The sequence below is a fragment of the Salvelinus fontinalis genome, chromosome 40 (assembly GCF_029448725.1).
Source record: "Salvelinus fontinalis isolate EN_2023a chromosome 40, ASM2944872v1, whole genome shotgun sequence".
NCBI lineage: Eukaryota > Metazoa > Chordata > Actinopteri > Salmoniformes > Salmonidae > Salvelinus > Salvelinus fontinalis.
In genome coordinates this window covers 28,223,237-28,251,110 of record NC_074704.1, presented here as the reverse complement: position 1 = coordinate 28,251,110, position 27,874 = coordinate 28,223,237, and the positions used below count along the sequence as shown (strand labels likewise).

The 27,874-nt window shown below is 42.6% G+C and overlaps 1 pseudogene; it reads right to left on the bottom strand.

Annotated features, from left to right (window-relative positions):
- Window positions 1-25,497, bottom strand: part of LOC129839614 (mitogen-activated protein kinase kinase kinase kinase 3-like) — an 85,225-nt pseudogene extending 59,728 nt beyond the window's left edge.
- Window positions 25,498-27,874: the final 2,377 nt, after the last annotated feature.

Below are 27,874 nucleotides of genomic sequence, written 5' to 3'. Positions count from 1 at the left end.
CCTTTCAGTCTGGAGTTGCCCCTCTATCCTGAGCTACCTCTCTATCCTGAGCTATCCCTCTGTCCTGAGCTATCCCTCTGTCCTGAGCTATCCCTCTATCCCGGTGCTGCCCCTTGTGTCGATGTTACCTAAAGGATGGAGTGGGTGTAATATGAGGGTGGTCATTTGTAGGGGGAGATGTAAGCTGGGATTGACTATGGTGGGGTGGGGACCTCGCCCGGAGCCTGAGCCACCATCGTGGTCAGATGCCCACCCAGACCCTCCCCTAGACTTTGTGCTGGTGCGCCCGGAGTTCGCACCTTATGGGGTGGGTTATGTCACGTTCCTGACCTATTTCTGTTAGTTTGTTGTTTGTGTTAGTTGGTCAGGACGTGAGTTTGGGTGGGCATTCTATGTTGTCTGTTTCTATGTTGGTTTAGGGTTGCCTGGTATGGCTCTTAATTAGAGGCAGGTGTTTGGCGTTCCTCTAATTGAGAGTCATATTTAGGTAGGTTGTTTCACAGTGTTCGTTGTGGGTGGTTGTCTCCTGTGTCAGTGTTTGTCGCACCATACGGGACTGTTCGGTTTGTTTTTGTACATCGTCATTTTGTGTAGTCTATTTTCCCTGTTCGTGCGTTCTTCGTGTTTAATGTAAGTTCGTCGTCCAGGTCTGTCTACTCCGTTTGTTGTTTTTGTTAGTTTATAGTCAAGTTCGTGTTTTTCGTCTGTCTTTAAATAAATTATGTGTTCTCAACCCGCTGCGCCTTGGTTTCATCACTACTCCTCCTTTTCGGTTGAAGAGGAGGAGGACTACCGTTACAGGCGTTCCATAGAATTGCTGGTTGATACTGAAACAACTGAACAAATAAACAACAAAACAGCACAGCAAATAAGTGAAAGAAATAGGTTTTGATTATGTCTTGCTGATAATGGGGACATACGTAAATGCCAACAAAATAACTTTTTAGTCAGTGTGGTGTGTGTGTGTGTGTAACCTTTATTTAACCAGGCAAGTCAGTTAAGAACAAATTCTTACAGGCCTCTCTCATCTTTTACAGGCCTCTCTCATCTTTTTAAGTGGGAGAACTTGCACAATTGGTGGCTGACTAAATACTTTTTTTGCCCCACTGTATATGTTAGGTATGATGCAGATGCCTTTTACACTAATAAGGCCAGTGTGTGGCCTATACAGGATCTAAACCCGCAACTCTACTGTAAACAACATGCTCCAACCAACATAACCACTAATGTTATGCTCCCACTTGGTCATAATATACTGTATGCATATGGCCTGGGGCAGCCAGGTGGGCTTCATTTGCATAACACTTTTGTATTTTGCCTAGGGTCTTAAGTCAATTCCTCCAAATGTTTAGTGGGTCTCATAAACAGGCACAGTAATGACTGGAGAAGTAGGATGGTGGGGGAGAGAAGTTTAAGTGAGACCAATGGAATAATAGGACAGTCTAGCTGATCCTAGATCTGTACGTAGGGGAATCTTAACCCCAGAGTGTGTGAAGAGGGAGGCAAAGATTCTTACCGGGCTCCAGTTTGATGACCTTGATGGCCGCCAGCTCCCCTGTGGTGACGTTCCGAGCCTGGAAGACGAACAAGACAGAGGGTGAGCACATCGACCAGTCTCCAAAAACACACACAGAAAGCCACGGGCGATCGATGGAGAGCTGACCAAGAACACACCTTGAGAAGGACGTGATTTGGAATCGGGGCTCGACCCATAGGTCCAATTCAGTCGTTTTTATCTGAATATCAAATCATTTCTGGGTAAGAATTAAGTACCTTACCGTGATCATTTTTTAATTAAAATGGTCAAAAATAAACAATATTTTCTAAACAAAGAGCAATTTCTCAAGCAACAATTTTGCTAGGACTGTCGAGGAATGGTCTGAGTTGGGAGGAAAACTGAAAACTAGCTGTTACTGGTAGACCGATTTGAAACTCTATTTCTTATTGGTCTATTAAGGTGATGACACCAGGCAGGACAAAACTCCATCCCACCAAAACAGGCTGAAATTTCACAGTATTATTCCAACCCACTGGGCCATTAAATAGCTACAGATAAAACTTGCATAGTCATGATGACTCCGGTTTTTCGAGACTCTGGTCTAATGGGACAACTGTATATTCTGTTTTTTATCCCAACCTGTCTAGTGAGGAATTGTCGATCACAAGGAGATTCATGTTTCATGTGTTCAGTGAAAAGATATTCAAGTCATTATGGATTGAAAACCACCATATGATCATTCAGGATCAGGGAATCACCATTTCGATAATACGTGAATTTTATTGTGGAGAAATGCAATACAGCATCCCTAGCCGCATCCTCAGAGCATGCGCAGACCAGCTGGCTGGTGTGCTTACAGACATATTCAATCTCTCCCTATCCCAGTCTGCTGTCCCCATATGCTTCAAGATTGCTAGCATTGTTCCTGTACCCAAGAAGGCAAAGGTAACTGAACTAAATGACTACAGCCCCGTAGTACTCACTTCTGTCATCATGAAATGCTTTGAGAGACTAGTCAAGGATCATATCACCTCCACCTTACCTGTCACTCTAGACCCACTTCAATTTGCTTACCGCCCCAATAGGTCCACAGACGACGCAATCGCCATCACACTGCCCTATCCCATCTGGACAAGAGGAATAAATATGTAAGAACACTGTTCATTGACTAAAGCTCAGCATTCAACACCACAGTACCCTTCAAAAATATCTATATCCACAGTAAAACGAGTCCTATATCGACATAACCTGAAAGACCGCTCAGCAAGGAAGAAGCCGCTGCTCCAAAACCGCCATAAAAAAAGCCAGACTACGGTTGGCAACTGCACATGGGGACAAAGATCGTACTTTTTGGAGAAATGTCCTCTGGTCTGATGAAACAAAAACTGTTTGGTCATAATGACAATCGTTATGTTTGAAGGAAAAAGGGGGATGCTTGCAAGCCGAAGAACACCATCCCAACCGTGAAGCACGGGGAGGGCAGCATCATGTTGTGGGGGTACTTTGCTGCAGGAGGGACTGGTGCACTTTACAAAATAGATGGCATCATGAGGTAGGAAAATTATGTGGATATATTGAAGCAACATCTCAAGACATCAGTCAGAAAGTTAAAGCTTGGTTGCAAATGGGTCTTCCAAATGGACAATGACCCCAAGCATACTTCCAAAGCTGTGGCAAAATGGCTTAAGGACAACAAAGTCAAGGTATTGGAGTGGACATCACAAAGCCCTGACCTCAATCCTATAGAACATTTGTTTGCAGAACTGAAAAAGCGTGTGCGAGCAAGGAGGCCTACAAACCTGACTCAGTTACACCAGCTCTGTCAGGAGGAATGGGCCGATATTCACCCAACTTATTGTGGGAAGCTTGTGGAAGGCTACCTGAAATGTTTGACCCAAGTTAAACAATTTAAAGGCAATGCTACCAAATACTAATTGAGTGTATGTAAACTTCTGACCCACTGGGAATGTGATGAAATAAATAAAGGCTGAAATAAATCATTCTCTCTACTATTATTCTGACATTTCACATTCTTAAGATTAAGTGGTGATCCTAACTGACCTAAGACAGGGAAGTTTGAATAGGATTAAATGTCAGGAATTGTGAAAAACTGAGTTTAATTGTATTTGGCAAAGGTGTATGTAAACTTCCAACTTCAACTGTATGTATATATTCTTATTCCAGTCCTTTACTTAAATTTGTGATATTAGATATTTGTCGTGGAATTGTTAGATTACATGTTAGACATCACTGCACTGTCGGAACTAGAAGCACAAGCATTTCGCTACACTCGCAATAACATCTTATAACCATGTGTATGTGACCAAAACAATTTGATTTGATTTAAAAGGCAGACATTTAGCCAGCAGATTCAAAGGTTAATCAAAATTGGTTTAGGATTAGTGTTTAGTTTAGGAGGGGTAAGTTAAGTTAGATAATAGGTGACAGAATGTCAATGGCACCATCATCTAGCCTTCTGGGGTCAAGAGGCTATGTTCCATTACATGCAATATATTGTGCACGCATTTGAAGTTGTACAGTATTAAACAAGTCGCTGTCATGTTGATCCACCTATCCAGGCTTTTCAGATTTCTGATCGTCAAGGGCCACTTGCAAAGGGCAGAGAACAAGACTCTTTAGCTCTCAACAGAACATCATTTCAGTAACCCCGAACCAAGAAAATCACGCAAAGTACTTGATTAGGTTCTGGGGGGAGAAGTGTTAGATATAAGCCGAAAAGTCTTTGGTGGCTTCATACCCCTCTCTGAAAAAATGTCGATATAACCAGTGACTCAAACCCAGTGTACTGGAACTATGTTGCTCGCTAGTCATCGCATCCCAGTCTGTTGATAGACGCAAAAATAACATTCATGCTACGTAGTCTGTCCACGAGAGATTAAGGCAAAATAGCTTACAGCAAATGCCACTGCAAACACACACTGCGACATTCCACGACCAACATTACCCAACCTTCCACCGCCGTGACGGTGGCAAAGAGGAGGAAAAGCAGCAGCAGACAGATCATGAAACCTTTACTCTGACTGGCCCACAACTATTTCTACTCCGACTTCTCTAAGAACTCCAACCCCCACTCCTTCCAACCTTCCCCTGCAGGCTGCCCATGCCTCTTTCCCCACAGACTACACCCCAACTGCGCCAGCACCACTCAGCCAAGGCAACACAGGTGCAAGGTACAGATGGAGGCAAAATCATTACCCACCGCCATCACTGGGGTAAAGGGGCAGGCCATGAAACCTTTCCTAACACCTGTCTAAAAACTCCAACCTCTACTCCTTCTGCCAACCTTCCCCCTGCAGGTCCCCCCCCCCCCCCAATCAAGAACGCTGACCCAACTCTCCTCAGTCCCAGCGACATGTACTCAGTCTAGCTCAGGCAGCACAGGTGCAGGGCGCAGCAGGGCATTTGGCTGCCATCTCAGGTAATTACAGCCGGAGAAAATAAATCACAACATAGGCCAACGCAACACGGGCCCCAGGGGCCACAGGGTTCGCACCGACTGTAGAGGAGAATCTGGAGCAACCTTTCCTTTGCACCAGGGCAGAATTTATTTCACTGCATTGAGAGAAAAGGAGAGAGAGATAAAACGTGTATCTATGTTCACGGCAATGTGTATCCGTGTTGCTTTTGGATGTCGTCAGTTATAGCGGTTTTGTCGTGTTTAATAGGTGATGTAATTACTGTCATTGTTCGTAAGAACAACAGATGGAAATATTATCCAGAAATGCAGAGAGACACGCTTTCTGTGTCTGATCAATCCAGTCCTGAATGTCAAAATTCAAACATCAGAGACATGTCCGGAGGGAGACTTAAAAGAGGACGCGCATGGCAGAAACTCTCTCGTCTTTATTGGGTCATTTAATGTGAAAATGGAGCAACTAATGACCCTGACGTTGTGGACTTTCCTGAAATGTAATCCATAGGAATGTCCTTTGGAGGAAATATGTTTATCATATATTTCACATCTGTCTCCAAATGGATTATGGAGAAATAAGTCATATGTTGTTCCATTTTCACACAGAATGACCCTATTTCCCCTCTGCATGCCTGCTCATAGCAGTGCTGTGGAATTCCACACACTTCCTGGTCCGAGTGAAACAATACCTACCATTGATCCAGCAACTTTGTTTACCAAGGGAGTATGACAGATAGGGGTGGCTAATGTTCACTTTTCATGGTGAGGAAAGAGAAGACCCTCTTTTGAACTTGTACTCACAGTGGAGAGAAGGCATCCATGCAGTATTTCACACGTTAAAGGGATAGAGCACCCAAATTACAAAATGGAATGCATTGACTTGCATTGTAGTTGTCCCTTAAAAGCTAAAAGGTTAGCACTTGGAGACAGTTGCCAGGTAAACAAAACCAAAGCAAGACACCTTGTCCATAGGCTGCTTACAAGGTAAGGAAACCAATAGATCATTTTGTAATTTGGGTGAACTAACCCTTTAACGTTTTCCTGAGTCAAGTAAAACTGGTGTATGGTTTTGGGTAGCAACCATAAAAAAATACCAAGTAGACTCACATCTGAAATATGTAACGCACAAAAATGTCAACCAAAATACTGCCAACGATTTTTAATGTAGGTTTGATAGAATCCAGCCGAGTTAGTGTACTTATGACAGACACTCAGAATTACATATTTCTAATATAATAAAACATGTCACTTAGTAGATGCTTTATATCCAAAGCGACTTATAGTTTAGTAAGTGCATGTGATCACTGGGGGAATTGAACCGGCGATATTGACGTTGCTAGCGCAATGTCTTCCAACTTCAAGGCTTGATGAACTAGTCTCACAACTAGTCAAACCAATGAACAGGTGGTTGGATGTTTTAAATGTTTTTAAAAAATCATTAAAATCCAGACGGAAAATATTTACACAAGAAGCAACCTAATATCAAACAGTCAAACTCTTCAGTCATTTAGTAAGTTCACCATTCTGCGATTCTCACCGTTAAACATCGCACGGTGTTTCAACATCATTTGATCTGAGCAGTCAACGCCCCCAAAAAATTCTAAAGTAATCTGGTATCATTTCATTTCAAGGGTTGTCTCTAAAACTAGTCTCTAAAATCCAACCCTAGGCTAGCCTAGGGCTGGTTTCAATGACGGACTCCTTTGGCAACTTCGATAAGAAAAAAATATAATAAATCCAGGATGGGTTCTCTTCAGACAGACAACTTTCCCAACAAATCACGAGTCAGACATGCCAGAAGTTCGCAATTCGAAGCGTAAGTTTGCTGGCAAAACCTTTGCAGTGGTTTTAGTGAAGGTAGCTGAAGCAAACTAGCCACTTGTGAAATGCACTCACTGATCTCCATCTTGCTAGCCACTATTTTGTATTTTATTCAAGCAGATAAGATAGTGACGTAGGCAGTGACGTAGTTACTCTATACCTAAAGAAGTCCATCATTGAAACCATACCCTAAATCACTGCGGCTTAGGGTTGGGTTTTCAAGACAACCGAAGAACAGGTTCGTTAAGAGCTCAGGGGGAGCATATTCCTCAGCTTTCTAAAAAAACGATCCAAACGTAGCATGAATCGGTTATGAAATTGATTCAAACGTTACGAATCGGCGGTTCACAAAAATGTTTTGCTCATATTACTTTCTACCTTTACGAAAATACCTAACCTTTTGTGTGTCGGTGTCGAACTAAGCAACTGTGTTGACAGTCATTGATCAACAAGTAATGTTGCATGCCAAACAACCAGGACATTATCAGTAGCCTAGTCAAACTGTGCGCTGCTTCGCACGCTGACCAAGAGGTAGGCCGCGCATTACCTTCAGCATAAAAAAATTTGTAAAATGGCTTGCGCATTATTAGGCTTTACTAGTTGAGTGACAACCAATGTAATTTGCTAGGTTATTGTAATCAAATGCGCTGTTGAAAGTTGTGTTTACAGGAATAAAGTAGCCTAAGATACTGCCTGAGAAATGTCTCTCATCTGGCTATAGTCTACCTGCTGATCAGGGCTTAGGCTACATTCCATTTTTGATTGTTCAGGTTTACCATCAGCAATAGTTTAGGTAGCTTTGCTTTAAACATTCAGTGTATATGGTCATTTGCAAGAATTGCAAAAATCGCTGAAGTTGGAGACTTTTATTTCCCTCACCAACTTTAAACATCTGCTATCTGAGCAGCTAACCGATCGCTGCAGCTGTACATAGTCCATCTGTAAACAGCCCACCCAATTTACCTACCTCATCCCCTTACTGTTTTTATTTATTTACTTTTCTGCTCTTTTGCACACCAGTATCTCTACTTGCACATGATCATCTGATGATTTATCACTCCAGTGTTAATCTGCTAAATTGTAATTATTCGCTCCTATGGCCTAGTTATTGTCTACCTCATGCCTTTTGCACACAATGTATATAGACTCATTTAGTTTTTTTCCTAATGTGTTATTGACTTGTCTATTGTTTACTCCATGTGTAACTCTGTGTTTTTGTCTGTTCACACTGGTATGCTTTATCTTGGCCAGGTCGCAGTTGTAAATGAGAACTTGTTCTCAACTAGCCTACCTGGTTAAATAAAGGTGAAATAAAAATAAAAATAAATAAATAAATTATATAGATATACAGGGTAAAGTTGATCATTTCATAACGAGGACAGAAAACCTCAAGAAGGTCTGAACCATTCAATTTTGAGATGGGGCATAAAACCCAAAGTTGTGCTATATGGTCATTGGCTATGTCAGATTTTGTATTACATTACTAGCTCAAACACTTTGAATCTGCAAAAATTACAAATTATTTAGTGGGTGATGTAGATTTCAGATCAAAAAGCAAACATTGCCCCCCTTATCTGACAGTGGGGGTGGTGCATTATGGCTCAGCACAGGTGCCTACACATACTGTACACATGTATATAATTCTCACACACAGACAGACAGACAGACGGGGAGAGGGGTCAGCTCAGACAGATCCAGCTCAGAGGCCTAGCACAGAGTTCCATCAGCAGCGGTTTTGAATTTACAACGGGAAATGAATGTGTTTATGCAACAAATGTTCGCGCGCTGAATCGTTTTGTGCCGAATTGCTTTCATTCGTTCATCTAATCAAACTGCATCGCACCGAATCAATTCAAACTAAAACGTATCGTTCCTGTATCGTATCAGAGGCCAATAGATACGTATTGAATCGTCTTGAAAGGGAAAGATGCACATCCTTACTGCTAACTATAGCCAGAAAGGCAGAAAAGGGGTAGATGGGTGGCCTAAAGGGTGCTAAGACAGAAAAGGGGTAGATGGAGGGCCTAAAGGGTGCTAAGACAGAAAAGGGGTAGATGGGTGGCCGAAAGGGTGCTAAGACAGAAAAGGGGTAGATGGGTGGCCTAAAGGGTGCTAAGACAGAAATGGGTTAGATGGGGGGCCCAAAGGCTGCTAAGACAGAAATGGGTTAGATGGGTGGCCTGAAGGGTGCTAAGACAGAAAAGGGGTAGATGGGGGGCCTAAAGGGTGCTAAGACAGAAAAGGGGTAGATGGGTGGCCGAAAGGGTGCTAAGACAGAAAAGGGGTAGATGGGTGGCCTGAAGGGTGCTAAGACAGAAAAGGGGTAGATGGGGGGCCTAAAGGGTGCTAAGACAGAAATGGGTTAGATGGGGGGCCCAAAGGCTGCTAAGACAGAAATGGGTTAGATGGGGGGCCTAAAGGGTGCTAAGACAGAAATGGGTTAGATGGGGGGCCCAAAGGCTGCTAAGACAGAAATGGGTTAGATGGGGGGCCCAAAGGGTGCTAAGACAGAAAAGGGGTAGATGGGGGGCCTAAAGGGTGCTAAGACAGAAAAGGGGTAGATGGGGGGCCTAAAGGGTGCTAAGACAGAAAAGGGGTAGATGGGGGGCCTAAAGGGTGCTAAGACAGAAAAGGGAAGCCTTTTATTATTCTAGGCATTTGACTCCTGAATAGGGTGTTTTAGATGATTCCAGGATGAGGATACAAGTTCATACAAAGTGCCTGTGAAGGACAGTCTAGTGTGACTTCAGTGTCTGATCATTAACTCCATTCTGTAATGTTAGAAATATGTATTCATTATTTAAAGGCTCCTTTATAATGCCTCCATAGAGATGTCATAAGCATGTCATTCAAGCACAAAATAAGGAGACGGGTTTAGGGTCTGGTTATGTGACATCGTTTGTCAACTTGTTATGTAATGTCAATTAAGTAGTGTTTGCGACCACCTTATGTAGCTAGGCATTATGACAACACATTTAAACAAAGTGTCAGGCTATTTTAAAGCGGTTGTGACGTAAGAATTGGAATGAACCGCTCATATGCCTCTTGTGAATGTGTTCTGTATGGGTTATGAATGTGTTATGAAGGCCTTATGTACATACCCTTCAAATAAACCACTGCTGACGATGTATCAGAGCCAGAGGTGTTCAAAGTCAGGGTTGTGAGCCCCGGTTGGTCCGCATGGGGAGATTCCAATCTCGGCGCTGTGATAGCGCAACAGGAATGGGACAACGGCCCAGTTGTGGGACTCGGGTAAATAATTGATGAAAAATTCTAAGTGTGAAAGGATTGGGTGACCACATTTATGAGGGTTCGTTGAGCAAAAGAACATTGATGCCGGCTTGTGTTTCGCCACAGGCTTTTTATACAAAGACAGTTCATTGATACGGTAAAATAGATGCTTTGTATTGACACATGAAAAGGATGGCCTCACTGTCTCCTAGCTAAGGGTAGACTTTTGATTTTATTCTCACACCATGAGAAAGACATGCCAAGAGATATATATGCCTACCGAGAGATGAATGGCGAGGGATAGAGAGAAAAGAGAGAGAGAGAGATCTCAACAGACTGAATATGTAACAGTTTAGTATCTAATAGGCTAGGAAGAGGAGAAGAGAGAACGGGAGAGGCAGAGGAAGAGAGAAACAGAAAGAGAGAGAGAGTAGTACGTGTTGTGAAGAAGGCAGGCCAACAAGGCTCAAGACAAGAGGATTAGTAAGCTAAAGTGTTAATCACCTTAACCAAATTAAACGCATCCCTCCATAGCCGTGCCTCCGGATGGCTTAAATGGACTGAGATGACTGGATGCCAAGTAGGCTCTTCACTACACTCTCTCTACACAATGGCTGCTGCTGGACCACACCCAGTCAATGTCTATTCAAAGTTCGGCCCCAAACTTCAAAGAATTCCGGGTTGAGCTGGACTTGGGGTGTATTCAGTGCACACCGTAGAAAAACGTTTCGCAACGATAGCTTCGTTTGGACAAATTCAGGCAGGTCCCTCCTCGTTTCATTTGTTTTCTTCTGTTTGGTTTCTAGTGAATACACCCCTGAAAGTTAAGGTAGCAGATGAAATGCAGGAAAATCAAAGGGCCCTGTTGGAATACTTCAAATGCATCCTTCCCCTTCTCCCTTTCTTGAAGTAATCACAGATCCCGAATTGGTTGGATCAGTGAAAATAACGGGGTGGTAACCTTGCTTTCATCTATCCAATCACTTATAGATCTGTTGATTACCTCAAGGAAACAAGGAAGGATGCATTTAAGTATTCTAACAAGGCCATTGAGTCTGAAGGAGGCCCTGTCTGAGAAGATCTGCTTACACAATCCATTTCCCAGTTAACCACTACAGCCCTTAGAAAGAGAATGGACAAATTCCACTCAAACCAGGGCTGTGATGCAAATATGCAGCATCACCATATTTCCTTTAGACCCGCACTCTCCCTCTCACTATATCTCTCTTGTCCACGTTCTCTCTCTCTCACTCTCTTTTTCTCTATTTATTTATCTGCCTCCCTCGCCCTCCTCCAACTCAATTTTTCCTCTTTCCATCCCAACTCCACACTGACACACTCCCTCCCCGGGCAATAGGGCTTCCTCAGATTGTCGAAATCAATACAAAACCATTTTCTAGACACATAGAAGCCGCAGAACTATCAAAACAACCAAACCCAAGCCTGACGTACTGTCCAAACAGGCAGTTCAGCAACTTAAAAGGAGTGGGAGGACGGTTTCCCCACTCTGGTCAGTCTCAATGGAGGAAAGGAAAGAGCAGGGACAGTGAGGCAGACCCTCTGCTGCTCACTCCCTCCCTCCCTCCCGTTGAGACTGACCAACAGATGCAGGTACAGTACCATCAGTCCAGTAAAATAAAAAAGCTGTGCCTCGCAAGTGATACAACGGGATCAATTTTGTTATCAAAGCTTGAGTTGTGAATTATAATATGGTCTTAAAAGAACAATATTGTCAGGCCAAGCAGTGTTAATACAGTATATGTGTCACGGCCATTGAAAGAAGAGGACCAAGGCGCAGCGCGGTGAGCGTACATTTTCTTTTTATTAGAAAAGACGCCGAACAAAACAATAAACACTACAAAACAAACCGTGAAGCTAAAGGCTATGTGCCATAAACAAAGTCAACTTCCCACAAAGACAGGTGGAAAAAAGGGCTACCTAAGTATGGTTCTCAATCAGAGACAACGATAGACAGCTGTCCCTGATTGAGAACCCTACCCGGCCAAAACATAGAAATACAAATAATAGAACATAGAATACCCACCCCAACTCACACCCTGACCAAACCAAAATAGAGACATTAAAAGGAGCTCTAAGGTCAGGGCGTGACAATATGGCCTACTGCACACCCCTCAGTCCTGCAGAACTGTTTTTATTAATGTTGCATAGGCTTATATTTTAAGTCATGTTTACAAACAAATCTGAGCAGTAGATCTCGGCTTGCTTTTTAACTGCGAAAGTGATCTTGACTTAGAAAAGGTTGGTGATCACTGCTATAGACAGTACAAGCCTATGGGAAATAATAATTTTGGCCGTGATGGAGGTCACCGTTTCTGTATAGAGCAAGTTTACAAGGTGTTTGTGGGGGCTGCATGTTGTGGTAATTTGGCCATTCTGTGGCTCCGGGGGAGTTATCTATACAGCTTGCCAGGTGCGAGCGCAACTGAAATGCCCCGCTTCGGCCATGGATCCGGATCTGGCAGCATTTGGAGAAGCCCGAGAGCCATTCTTTCTTTGGAGGGGTGGAAGTTTCTTTTTTGATTTTAGGATCAATGTCATCACAGTCTCTTCTCTTTGAAGAGGCAGCTGCTAACGTTACCATGCTACCATGCTAACGTTACCATGCTATCCTTGTCCTCTTTTTCTGAATCAATTTGTGACCATTTCTTTCGAGCTGGAAAAATAAGTGAGATAGATTTTGTGTTGCCATATATCGAATACATAGCTAAATTTGTCACTGGTATGGACAAGTAAATATCCTAAACCTAGCCAGCTAGACAGTGATAGCCACAAGCTAAATCCGGGGAGAGAGGGAGGAGAGAATTCACTTGGTTTCATCGAGCTGCTAGCTTGCTAATGTTCACTCAAACACATATTTCCACATAATATTGATATATTGTAGAAAAATCCTCACAGCAGTTTCCCATATTAAAAAGTGAAGTGCCACTTACAGCTTACCACAGTACAGTAGGCTACAGGCAACATGTTCCTCCACCGTGTGACTCACAGAAATTACAAATCTTGCGTTCGGGGTTTTCCAGCAGGCAAAGCATCAATACAGGACTAAGATCGAATCGTACTACACCGGCTCTGATGCTTGTCGGATGTGGCAGGGCTTGCAAACTACTACAGACTACAAAGGGAAGCACAGCCGCGAGCTAAATTACTTCTATGCTTGTTTCGAGGCAAGTAACACTGAAACATGCACGAGAACATCAGCTGTTCCGGACGACTGTGTGATCATGCTCTCCGCAGCCGATGTGAGTAAGACCTTTAAACAGGTCAACGTGTACTCCGAGCATGCACTGACCAACTTGCAAGTGTCTTCACTGACATTTTCAACCTCTCCCTGTCTGAGTCTGTAATACCAACATGTTTCAAGCTGACCATCATAGTCCCTGTGCCCAAGAACACTAAGGTAACATGCCTAAATGACTACTGACCCGCAGCACTCAAGTCTGTAGCCGTGAAATAATTTGAAAGGCTGGTCATGGCTCACAACACCATTATCCCAGAAACCCTAGGCCTACTCTAATTTGCGGACCGCCCCAACAGATCCACAGATGATGCAATCTCTATTGCACTCCACACTGCCCATTCACACTTTGACAAAAGAAACACCTATGTGAGAATGCTATTCATTGACTACAGCTCAGCGTTCAACACCATAGTGCCCTCAAAGCTCATCACTAAGCCAAGGACCCTGGGACTAAACACCTCCCTCTGCAACTGGATCTTGGACTTCCTGACGGGCCGCCCCCAGGTGGTAAGGGTATGTAACAACACATCCACCACACTGATCCTCAACAAGGGGGCCCCTTAGGGGTGGGTGCTCAGTCCTCACCTGTCCTCCCTGTTCACCCATGACTGCATGGCCCGGCACAACTCCAACACCATCAAGTTTGCTGATGACACAACAGTGGCCTGATCACTGACAACGGCGAGACAGCCTATAGGGAGGTCAGAGACCTGGCCGTGTGGTGACAGGACAACAACCTTTTACGCTGCTGCTACTCTTTGTTTATCATATATGCCTAGTCACTTTAACTATACATTCATGTACATACTACCTCAATTGGCCCGACCAACCAGTGCCCCCGCACATTGGCTAACCGGGCTATCTGCATTGTTTCCCCGACACCCACCATCCCTTCTTTTACACTACTGCTACTCTCTGCTTATCATATGTGCAAAGTCACTTTAACCATATCTACATACTACCTCAAATCAGCCCGACTAACCGGTGCCTGTATATAGCCTCGCTACTGTTATTTTTCACGGTCTTTTTTACTGTTGTTTTTATTTCTTTACTTACCTATTGTTCACCTAATACCTTTTTTGCACTATTGGTTAGAGCCTGTAAGTAAGCATTTCACTGTAAGGTCTACCTACACCTGTTGTATTCGGCGCATGTGACAAATAAACGTTGATTTGATTTGTTTACTGTACTTGTCCCGTCATTCTTACGACAGTATGACACACTTCAAGTGAAGTGGTGTTACCAAGTTGCACACTGTCTGGAACAGCCAAGTCCTCCTACCCACAAAAAAACACTGGAGGAACTCAGACATTTTGTTAGCATTTTTTCACATGCAAAAATGTTATCTTAAAGTCAAGGATGATAGACGATGATCAATCTTATGGAGCCAAATGCAGCCACTGGGTGAAGTTGCCCCTAGCAGTTTTTTTTTAAATATCGTCAACTGGGTTTTGTCAATATATTAGTAATAAAATGCACTTCAAATTATTTTGGTGATCAACTCAATTGGCATTTTTGTCTAAAAGCGCCATACTGCGGGATCCAAAATTATTGATCAAAATATTTAACAAGAACGACTGTATAAAATTATGAAAATACTGAGCTATATTGTATGCAACAGAAATTCTATTATTTTATACTAATACAATTGCCCAGAGAAAGAGATTTTGTTCAACAAGTAATATTATTTTTCCTCAAAAAAGGTAGGGGTCAAAATGATTGACACCCCTGTTTTCAATACCTCACCTTGCAAGGATAAGGGCACGGAGACTTTTTCTAAAATGTTATAAGAGTTGGAGAACACATTGGGAGGGATTCTTAGACCATTCCTACATACAGAATCCTTCCAGATCCTTGATATCCTTTGTCTGTGCTTAAGCACAGAGGCGTCACTACAGTCCCTGGTTCGATTCCAGGCTGTATCCCATTCGAACATGATTGGGAGTCCCATTGGGCGGCGCACAACTGGTCCAGTGTCGTCCGGGTTTGGCCAGGTTAGGCATTCATTGTAAATAAGAATTTGTTCTTAACTGACTTGCCTAGTTAAATAAAATAAAAAAATTGAAAAAGTATTTCATGAAAAAAGTAAGAAACAAATGCAAATCAAGAGGGACGGTTTAGTGTGTACTGTTGGTAATTTAAAGTGATATGGGCCAACTTACTTTGGTGTAGTAGCTCATTTTCGGGCCTAACTGTCCACTCTGGTGCTTGTAAGCTAAAGCCTTCAGAATGAATGGATCGACGAGTGGGTTGAATCCCAATGTTGAAGTATGTATAGATACTCATTATATGGCCAGTCATCTAAGCACCTTTCATAAGGGATAGAAAAACAAAGTAGGCTAGAAGTCTTTTTAAAATATTCAAGCTTAGCCAAAGATTAAGCAGAAAAAATATTGGGGTGCATTTCAAACCATGACCCACATTCACATAATAAGTTAAAACTGAGAAACCATTAACCGTGTAAGCCAGCATTTTTATCTTTGGGAGCCCCTTGAGCTATTGTTTTCTTGGGCCTGAAAATACAATTTGTTAAAGATAGGCTACTGTGAATGTAACAATAGGAAAACGAATGTCATCCTCTGTAAACTACTTTTCCTGTCCATCTTGATATATACACTGTACATTGTTAAATATAACAGTTCCTTATCTTTCATATCAGCGAGAGAGATATATAAATAGATACAGTTGAAGTCAGAAGTTAACATACACTTAGGTTAGAGTCATTAAAACTTGTTTTTCAACCACTCCACAAATTTCTAGTTAACAAACTATGGTTTTGGCAAGTTGGTTAGGACATCTACTTTGTGCATGACACAAATAATTTTTCCAACAATTGTTTACAGACAGATTATTTCAATTATAATTCACTGTATCACAATTCCAGTGGGTCAGAAGTTTACACACACTAAGTTGACTGTGCCTTGAAACAGCTTGGAACATTCCAGAAAATGATGTCATAGCTTTAGAAGATTCTGATAGGCTAATTGACATAATTTGAGTCAATTGAAGGTGTACCTGTGGATGTATTTCAAGGCCTACCTTCAAACTCAGTGCCTCTTTGCTTGACATGGGAAAATCAGAAGAAATCAGCCAAGATTTTGTTGTTTGGGCACGTTACAGCCTTTTTAAATTCATTTTTCCCATCAATCTACACATAATATCCCATATTGACAAAGCCAAAACCATAGCAGCACCCACCTGTAGCACGCACTCCAGCAGGTATATCTCTCTGGTCACCCCCAAAACCAATTCTTCCTTTGGCCGCCTCTCCTTCCAGTTCTCTGCTGCCAATGACAGGAACGAACTACAACAATCTCTGAAACTGGAAACACTTATCTCCCTCACTAGCTTTAAGCACCAGCTGTCAGAGCAGCTCACAGATTACTGCACCTGTGCATAGTCCATCTATAATTTAGCCCAAACAACTACCTCTTTCCCTACTGTATTTATTTATTTATTTTAGCCCTTTGCACCCCATTATTTCTATCTCTACTTTGCACATTCTTCCACTGCAAATCTACCATTCCAGTGTTTTTACATAAAGGTCCCACAGTTGACAGTGCATGTCAGAGCAAAAACCAAGCTATAAGGTCGAAGGAATTGTCGTAGCGCTCCGAGACAGGATTGTGTCGAGACACAGATCCGGGAAAGGGTACCAAAAAAATGTCTGCAGCATTGAAGATCACCAAGAACACGGTGGCCTCCATCATTCTCATTTGGAAGAAGTCTGGAACTAGGGCTGGGCGGTATACCGTATTTTACTATATACCGGTATTTATGCACGGACCGGTTTGGGTTTTTACTTTACCTTCTATAACGGTATTTTAATGTTTGGTTTGTTAAATGTGATACGCCGTGTGTAACGTCCATTTTTATAGTTTACTCCGCTACTTGAGTCATCCCGCTCTGCTCTCTCTCTCTCCATGCCGCTTTCCACACAGACCTAGTCCCACCCTGTTTTTGCTTGACCACGAGACACTTTCATTCAGTCTGCATGGTAAATACAGCACATGCAACAATATTGATGACATCGATGCTGTTTCCACTTTGATCTTAATATAAATCCAATGGCGTTCTATAATTACAATATTCGTTTGTGTTTCTTACGTCTGCAAACTGCTAGTTTGTATTTTCTAAGCAAGTTGAGCTAAATCGTGTTAGCCACTAATGCTAATCTCTAGTTAGCTGGCTAGCTAACTAACGTGAATTAACTCACTTTCGTACATCGCGCTGGTTCGTACAATTGACCTTATTTTAGCACCCAAAAAATGTAATACTTCCAAATCAACTGTAATATCAATACCATTGTAAAGCACAATTTCTCCCCTTTCCAACAAAATCAATGACGAGACCTTCATGATGCCCATCTCTGCATGATTCAAGAAGGCAATGAGCTCCGTCGGGTCTTTTTAAAAATGGCGGGTGAGGAAGCGAAACCTATTGCGTGATAGTGAGAAGGAGAGATGTCGTGTGGGGAAACGGCTTTTTTCACTCGATCTGTCCAACTTATCGCCTCTAAAATGTAAATAAAACACTATAAAGAGTTTATATAATGTGTCATTACATACCTATTTCAAGGTTTGTGTCGAATTTGAGTCGGGTTTTTAGGGCGGTGCTAAAGTGATCTTCAGAAGTAAACAGCGGCTTTTGAGAGTCATAATAGCTTGCAGTGAGGACGCAAAAAATTACTAGGTATCCCCACCCTACCCTGTCCCTTTCTTGTTTTAAACGGTGAGAGAAGTGCTACACCTGGCGGAGAGAGGCTGTAAGACAGAATGAGTTGCTTTATGCGTGCTGTACGTTACGCCATGACACGTCACGATGTAACGTACAGCGTCGGAGGGGTCAGTTTTTTCAACTTTTCTCCAATACTATAGAGACATTACCATGTCAATCAACGCTTGAATATAAACGTAGTTAACACCACAGATTTTGATGTCAACACAGTCGCTACAGTCCCATTAGTTTTCTTTGCAGCCTCGTTTGAATGTCGCGGTTCCGCACATTTGTACAGAATGGAGTTAGCGTCTGTTAGCTAATAGAAGTACTGAGTCAGAGCAAGCGTAGTTAGCTAATACAGCCTGATAATAGCAGCACTGGTGGAGGCTTAAATCAGCATGTTGTTTGTGCAACAGTATCTTCTAAATCAAAGAGTAATAGGCGAAGCATGAATATGTTGGCTATATGAATAAAGATTTAATGTAGCCAAAGATTTTAGGGTCCCCTAGGAAACACTGAACATCACTTTGCTTCCTACCCTGTTACAGTAACTCGTCCATGGCATTTTCATTCGTTGTCATATCAAACAGCACTGTATTCAAACAGCACTGTGCCCACTATTACTATTACTTATATTCTAACTACAGAATCATAATAAACATTGCCCTTAGGATGGCAGTGCGGAAATTATCTCAAATGAGTGCAGGAAATGCAGAAATTGATAGAAATGCAGGAAATTATTTTGGGTTGAAGTTGAATTGAACAGTATAATACAATCCGAATGGAGAAAGACCCATTGAAATAATTTAGAATATATGTGTTGCCACCCTAGGGTCACACACTACACAAAGCAAATGTAGAACTTTTATTAATCAAAACATAAAATACCATCATAAATTTGAAAAATACCATATGATATGATGGCCAGCCCTATCTGGAACCACCAAGACTCATCCTAGAGCTGGTCGCCCGGCCAAACTGAGCAAACGGGGGAGAAGGGCCGTGGTCAGGGATGCTCACTCTGACAGAGCTCCAGAGTTCCTCTGTGGGGATGGGAGAACCTTCCAGAAGGACAACCATCTCTGCAGCACTCCACCAACCAGGCCTTTATGGTAGAGTGGCCAGACTGAAGCCACACCTCAGTAAAAGGCACGGCAGGCTGCTTGGAGTTTGCCAAAAGGCACCTAAACTCTCAGACCATGAGAAACAAGGTTCTCTGGTATGATGAAACAGATTGGACTGAATGCCAAGCGTTACGTCTGGAGGAAACACGGTGTCATCCCTACAGTGATGCATGGTGGTAGCAGCATTATGCTGTGGGGATGGTTTTCAGCGGCAAGGACTGGGAGACTAGTCAGGGTCGAGGGAAAGATGAATGGACAAAGTACAAAGAGATCCTTGATGAGAACCTGCTCCAGAGTGCTCAGGACCTCAGGCTGGGGTAATGGTTCACCTTCCAACAGGGCAACAACCCTAAGCACACAGCCAAGACAACGCAGGAGTGGCTTCGGGACAAGTCTCTGAATGTCCTTGAGTGGCCCAGCCAGAGCCTGGAATTGAACCCGATCGAACATCTCCAGAGAGACCTGTCATCCAACCTGACAGAGCTTGAGAGGATCTGCAGAGAAGAATGGGAGGAACTCCCCAAATACAGGTGTGCCAAGCTTGTAGCATCATACCTGATAAGACTTGAGGCTGTAATCGCTGCGAAAGGTGCTTCAACAAAGTACTGAGTAAAGGGTCTGAATACATATTTAAATGTGATAGTTTTTTAATTGTAATACATTTAATAAAAACCTGTTTTTGCTTTGTCATTATGGGGTATTATGTGTAGATTGATGAGCGGACAAATCTATTTATTACATTTTAGAATAAGGCTGTAACGTAACAGAATTCGGAAAAAGTCAAGGGGTCTGAATACTTTCTGAAAGCACTGTAGGTTTCAGCGGTGGAGCTAGAATGACTGCTCTCTATCTCATGGAAATAGTTGCCGTGTTAAGCTGTATATAGTCAGCTAACTAGTTGGTTGTTTTGTCTTGTTTCTACCAATGTAATTCATGTGGAAATGGCACAAGCTGCTTGCTATAGCTATAGAGCTAGAGAGAATGTGTGTGTGGAATGGGAGCCTATTTGCCACTGTCACACAGCCTTGGACTAAAGCGACAGTGGTTTCGGAGTTGTTTTTAAATGTGGTCCGAACCTTTATCTGTTCCAGAGCTTGTAATGGATTACAACAAGACAATGGGCGGGGTTGACCATCTTGACCAACTGAGGAGCTAATACAATGTTGGATGCACAGGCAGGAAATGGTGGAAGTATGTGTTTTGGGGGATGCTCAACATTGCCATCATAAATGCGTACATTTTGGGAGACTCTGCAAAGGCCCCTTCCCAGAAACCCCAGGCGCTGGTCCCCGAAGGCGTTCAAAATGCAGCTTGTGCATTCACTTTGTGACATGGCTACAGTAGCAGGAAGAGGGGAGGCCTGAGTTGTAACTAATTTGAAAGCAGGTGAAGTTTGAAGGGCGTTAGAGAGTGTGCATCTGGAGTGGACGCAGGGCAAAGAGTAGGAGATGTGTAGAAATCTCTTTTGGGTACTCTACGTGTTATGTGCCACTTTGCAGGCTGGGGCAGAGCTTCCAGAAGTTCCATGACATGTTGTAGGCTAAATGCCAATACTAAAGTGACAGTGTGAAATCTCCTAAAAATCTTTTATTGTCTCTGGAACAGTTGTGTTTTGTATCTTCTCTATCTAATACTTGATGCATTAACTGAACTGTTGTTGAAATAGGCTACTATTTCTACATTTTGTGTCAGGCCTGGTCTATACTAAATATTATTGAGAGAGGTTACCCACATTTTGAAATAGTCTCTGAATATTTTTTAATTTTTACATTGTTACAGAAGTAGGAAACGTTGTCAATCAAATAGCATACTTTGTGTGGGTTTTGAAATACTTTCGGAATAATTGTCCTCTCGTCAAATTTTGGATAATTGTTCTATTTATATGTAAATAATATTTACAGTGGCAAGAAAAAGTATGTCAACCCTTTGGAATTACCTTGATTTCTGCATAAATTTGACATACAATGTGATCTGATCTTCATCTAACTCACAACAATAGACAAACTCAGTGTGGTTAAACTAATAACACACAAATTGTATTTTTCTTGTCTATATTGAATACATAATTTAAAAATTCACAGTGTAGGTTGGAAAAGGATGTGAACCCCTAGGCTACTGACTAGTCCAAAAGCATACTGGAGTCAGGAGTCAACTAACCTGGAGTCCAATCAATGAGACGAGATTGGAGATTTCGGTTAGAGCTGCCCTGCCCCATAAAAAACCATCACAAAATTTGAGTTTTCTATTCAAAAGAAGCATTGCCTGAAGTGAACCATGCCTCGAACAAGAGATCTCAGAAGACCTAAGATTAAGAATGGTTGCCTTGCATAAAGCTGGAAAGGGTTACAAAAATATCTCTAAAAGTCAGTCCACGGTAAGACAAATTGTCTATAAATGGAGAAAGTTCAGCACTGTTGCTACTCTCCCTAGGAGTGGCCGTCCTGAAAAGATGACTGCAAGAGCACAGTGCAGAATTCTCAATGAGGTTAAGAAGAATCCTAGAGTGTCAGCTAAAGACTTACAGAAATCTCTGGAAGATGCTGACATCTCTGTTGATGAGTCTAGAATACGTAAAGCACTAAACAAGAATGGTGTTCATGGGAGGACACCACGGACGAAGCCACTGCTGTCCAAAAAAAACATTGCTGCATGTCTGAAGTTTGCAAAAGTGCACCTGGATGTTCCACAGCGCTGCTGGTAAAATATTCTGTGGACAGATGAAACTACAGTGGAGTTGTTTGGAAGGAACACACAACACTATGTGTAGAGAAAAAAAAGGCACAGCACACCAACATCAAAACCTCATCCCATCTGTAAAGTACGGTGGAGGGAGCATCATGGTTTGGGGCTGCTTTGCTGCCTCTGGGCCTGGACAGCTTGCTATCATCTATATAAATATGAATTCTCAAGTTTATCAAGAAATTTTGCAGGAGAATGTAAGGCTATATGTCCGCCAATTGAAGCTCAACAGAAGTTAGGTGATGCAACAGGACAACAACCCAGAAGACAGAAGTAAATCAACAACAGAATGGCTTCAACAAAAGAAAATGTGCCTTCTGGAGTGGCCCAGTCAGAGTCCTGACCTCAACCCAATTGAGATGCTGTGGCATGATCTGAAGAGAGCATTTCACACCAGGCATCCCAAGAATATTGCTGAACTGAAACAGTTTTGTAAAGAGGAATGGTCCAAAACTCCTCCTGACCATTGTGCAGGTCTGATCAACAACTACAGAAAACATTTGGTTGAGGTTATTGCTGCCAAAGGAGGGTCAACCTGTATTAAATCCAAGGGTTTCCAACCTGCACTGTGAATGTTTACACAGTGTGTTCAAAAAATACATGAAAAATTATAATTGTTTGTGTGTTATTAGTTTAAGCAGACTGTGTTTGTCTATTGTTGTGACTTAGATGATGATCAGATCAAATGTTTTGACCAATTTATGCAGAAATACAGGTCATTCTAAAGGGTTCATATACTTTTTCTTCCCACTGTACAAGTATAATATACTTGGTACATTTTTTTGTGAGTAATTTACTACTCTGCTTTTTGTTGTATTGAGTGTTAATAGTTTTTTGATAGTGTCTTTACAAAATGAGTGTTATTCCTATTGACATGAATGAGGGGTCATACACTACATGACCAAATGTATGTGGACACCTGCTCGTTGAGGCTCTCATTCCAAAATCATGGGCTGCCATAACAGCCTCCACTCTTCTGGGAAGGCTTTCCACTAGATGTTGGAACATTGCTGCAGGGACTTGCTATCATTCAGCCACATGAGCATTAGTGGTCGGGCACTAATGTTGGGCGATTAGGCCTGGCTCGCAGTCAGCGTTCCAATTAATCTCAAAAGTGTTCGATGGGGTTGAGGTCAGGGCTCTATGCAGGCCTGTCAAGTTCTCCCACACCAATCTCGACAAACCATTTCTGTATGGACCTCACTTTGTGCACGGGGGCATTGCCATGCTGAAACAGGAAATGGCCTTCCACAAACTACTGCCACAAAGTTGGAAGCAGAGAATCATCTAGAATGTCATTGTATGCAGTAGCGTTAAAATGTACTTTCACTGGAACTAAGAGGCCTAGACAAAACCATGAAAACAGCCCAACACCATTATTCCTCCTCCACCAAACTTTACAGTTGGCACTATGCATTGGGGCAGGTAGCGTTCTCCTGGCATCCGCCAAACTCAGATTCGTCTGTCGGTGGTAAAGCGTGATTCATCATTCCATATAACGCTCCCCGGCTGAGCCGTTGTTGCTCCTAGACGTTTCCACTTCACAATTACAGAGCTTACAGTTGATCGTGGCAGCTCTAGCAGGGCAGAAATTTGACGAACTGACTTTTGGAAAGGTGGCATCCTATGACGATGTAAGGCCATTCTACTTCCAATGTTTGTCTATGGAGATTGCATGGCTGTGTGCTCGATTTGATACACCTGTCAGCAACGGGTGTGGCTGAACTAGCCAAATCCACTAATTTGAATGGGTGTCCACATACTTTTGTGTGCAATATATATATATATATAATAATGACTTGTTATTGTAATTTGTTCTTTGTTTTGAGCCATGTCTGTTTGCTTGAAATGTTAACTTTATCTTAAATTGTCAGTAATCTACAGCAGCATTCTAGAAGTATATTGAGGTCTAAAGGGTTAAACAGAACACGTGGGAGGGGACAGAGGAGGGAAAGATGGCAGAAGTGGTTGCTGAGGTTGAATCAAGCACCGCGATGAGCAAAGTTGGTGAAGATGAATGTTCTGAATGGACAATAGTAGTAACAAAATCTGGAACAAAAAGGAAATTGTCTCAAATTGGAGTGGAGGATACGTATATGAATGATAATTAATTGCTTGTTTGTTGGGATGCGTTTGTTGAGTAAGGATGCATACGAGGGAGACCCGTTTGTGGTGTCGAAAATGGTGAAGTACGCACAAGGAAAAGTTGAGTTTGTCAGGGAGTGGTCTAGTTTTTTTCTTCTGAATAGCAGAGGTTTTGAACTTCGGAGTAGAGAACCCGTCAAAGGAATCATCTCAGGGGTTACGACGTATGTTCAGGTTGAATACCTGAAGAGAAATCCTGGTGTGGTTGGTTTCCCCGGCGTCTGACCCATTGGGTGAATGGAGAAAAAGAAGAAAATATGTCGGTCCTGTTGTTTTTTTGATAAAGAGCAAATACCTACGCATGTGAAGCTTGGTTATGTAAGAGCTTTCGTCCCCAAACCATTGCAGTGTAAGAATTGTAAAGGATTTGGCCAAGTTCAAGTGAGGTGCAGACAGACAGAGTATACTGTGTGTAGAAGGACGGCGGTGTTGCAATTGTGGTGGTGATCACGATCCCGAGTTCCCAAAGTGCTCTGTAAGGGAGAAGGTGATTGAGGTGGCAAAGGTTAGAGCGGTCAATCAAATGGAGATTAAAAGAAAAGAAAACAAGTGATGCTCGTGAAGACATGGTAGTGGACCGACCACAGCCTGTAGTAAATGTTTGCTGCCAGTCAAAAGATACTGTGTGTTAAAAAGGTGGATATTATGGCGTTCATTGCCACAGTTATAAACTCTACGGCACGGATCTCAAAGAAGTCTAAGAAACTGGATATTATTGTGGCTGCGGGAAAAACCGTTTTTGGGACAGTTTTTACATCGGAAGACTTGTAAGAGGTACTGGTACCAGAAGACCCGCCCTTCCTCTTTCCCCTTGAGCCTGTGCAGTGATCAGATCTGTTAGATGTTTTATCAGAAAAGTTGTTTGATTTAGTTTCGTTTATTTTTTTGGTGGGGGGGGGGTCCTGTTTCCATCCCGTACAGTAGGTGGCGGAAAGCACACTACATTGTGCGATCGCCAATATACCATAGAAGAAGAAACAGAACATGTAAGGTCCTTTGACTCTAAGGCGTAATGTTAGAACTCCTTTCGTCCATTATTGTGCTAGGGATAGCGACGACAACACTGAAAGTAAATTGAAACATTGTAACAGTATCGTTCGTGGAATTGCACAGGGATAAGTATGCGTTTATCACAAGAACCGGTCGAATTCCTTACGTTAGGCTTTGTGAATTGGAACACATCTGTAGCGGGTTGGTAAAAATGCTAACAGCTTGGATATACTAGTTCAACAACCACTGTTGCCAAGTTATTGCCCGACTGGCTAAACTCCTGAAGGCTACTCCAAGTTCCTACATTGTAGTCAGGTTACTAATAACAATGTCTTTATTTGTAACATATCAATGGTTTATCAAAAAAGACAATGTATAGCTAAAATCCCATGTTACCTTGTATACATCTCCGTAGGTCCCGCTCCCAATTCTCTGTAAAAACTCGAAATCCTCTTGCGGATTTCGCCTTGAAAGGTCGAAAGTGGAAGCCATTTTTAGGTCCACGGTTTAGTTATCCAGTCGTTACATTTGTTGGGACACTGACACGACAAATAACGAAAAACATACAATATTAAAAACAAAAAAAACTTCACATTGGCCTTCTCTGCACACTGCGCGTGCGCCGCAGCCAGCTGGCTTGTCCAAGAAGGGAATGCAAGGAATGGGCTGGCTGGGGTCTGCCCTGGACACAGATCAGATCTAAAACCAGAGTTTAGTCACTGGTTTCAGATCTGATCTGAAAAAACACGTCGTCAGAAAAACTGGTTTCAGATCTGATCTGAAACCAGTGACTGGTTTGGTTTAATTCTTTACTTAATTACAGCTGGATCCTTTCGTCTCATTCTCACAAATATCCAGAGGTGCAATAGAGTAGAATAGCATAGATTTTGAGAATTAGGAAAATGAAGATCATTAACTTGGAAAAACGATCTTATGAGTTTGATTATATCAATCCATAATTATGGTATAATAGATAATATGTTGCATTAGGCAACAATATTGATAGAATGTATTACTTGTCATTAAAACTAGAAAGCACACAAAATAATAACCATACAAACAATCATAATGTGTTAATGTATTATATTCTATTGCCTTGTGAGTCAGAATTACTAAGAATTTGTTCATGTGGAAAGTTTGCAATAAAAAGTCCTTATTACTGAATGATCGAAAAAATGACTCATACAAAGCCAATGCGTTATTACATTTGACCATATCACAAATCACTCTTATTCTTAATTTCCATTTATGTCCTGCCTTTGTGTACTATCCTCCAGAGAAAAACAGGTGTCACTAGATGGATCTGTCCCTACTCCCTAGGCCTACATTAATCGGAAAATAGGAATGCACAGCACAAAATTATATTAAACAAAGGCAATCACCCACACAATGTGAAAGTAACCTTTTCCAATGCCCCAATGATCAAACTACTTCATTTACTGTCGAGCAACACTGAAGCATGCATGAGAGCACCAGATGTACCGGACGACTGTGATCACGCTCTCCGTAGCCGATGTGAGTAAGATCTTTAAACAAGTCAACATTCACAAGGATGTAGGGCCAAATGGATTACCAGGATGTGTACTCCGAGCATGCGCTGACCAACTGGCAAGTGCCTTCACTGAAATTTTCAACCTGTCCCTGACCAAGTCTGTAATACCAATGTCACGTATACACCCTCTCCGGTGCTCGAGGTCACCAGTCTGCTTATTATTACGCACATCTGTCACCACCATTACGCGCACCAGCGCCTCACTGGGACTCCATCACCTTCCTGATTACCTTCCCCATATCTATCACTCCCTTTGGTTCTTTCCCTAGGCGTTATTGACTCTGTTTGTGTTTCATGTCTGTACGCTACTCGTGTTTCTTGTATTGTTCCATTTTCGTTTATTTATTAAATATTCACTCCCTGTACTTGCTTCCTGACTCCTAGTATATACTTTGCAACCAACATGTTTCAAGCAGACCACCATGGTCCCTGCCCAATAACACCAAGGTAACCTGCCTAAATGACTACTGACCCGTAGCACTCATGTCTGTAGCCATGAAGCACTTTGAAAGGCTGGTCATGGCTCACATTAACACCATTATCCCAGAAACCCCAGACCCACTCCAATTTGCATACCGCCCCAACAGATCCACAGATGACACAATCTCTATTGCGCTCCACACTGCCCATTCCCACCTGAACAAAAGGAACACCTACATGAGAATGCTATTCATTGACTACAGCTCAGCGTTCAACACCATAGTGCCCTCAATGCTCATCACTAAGCTAAGGACCCTGGGACTAAACACCTCCCTCTGCAACTGGATCCTGGACTTCCTGACAGGCCGCCCCCAGGTGGTAAGGGTAGGTAAAAACACATCTGACACTCTGATCCTCAACACGGGGGCCCTTCATTGGTGCATGCTCAGTCCCCTCCTACTCCCTGTTCACCCATGACTGCATGGCCAAGCACGATTCCAACACCATCATTAAGTTTGCCAACAACACAACAGTGGTAGGCCTGATCACCGACAACGATGAGACAGCCCTATAGAGAGGAGGTCAGAGACCTGGCAGTGTGATGCCAGGATAACAACCTCTCCCTCAACGTGATCAAGACAAAGGAGATGATCGTGGACTACAGGAATAGGAGGGAAGAGCACGCCTCCATTCTCATCGACGGGTGTGTGGTGGAGCAGGTTGAGAGCTTCAAGTTCCTTGGTGTCCACATCATCAACAAACTATCATGGTTCAAACACACCAAGACAGTCGTGAAGAGGGCACGACAACGCCTATTCCCCCTCAAGAGATTTGGTATGGGGTCCTCAAATCCTCAAAAAGTTCTGCAGCTGCACTATCGAGAGCATCCTGACTGGTTGCATCGCCGTCTGGTATGGCAACTGTCGGTCTCCGACCGCAAGGC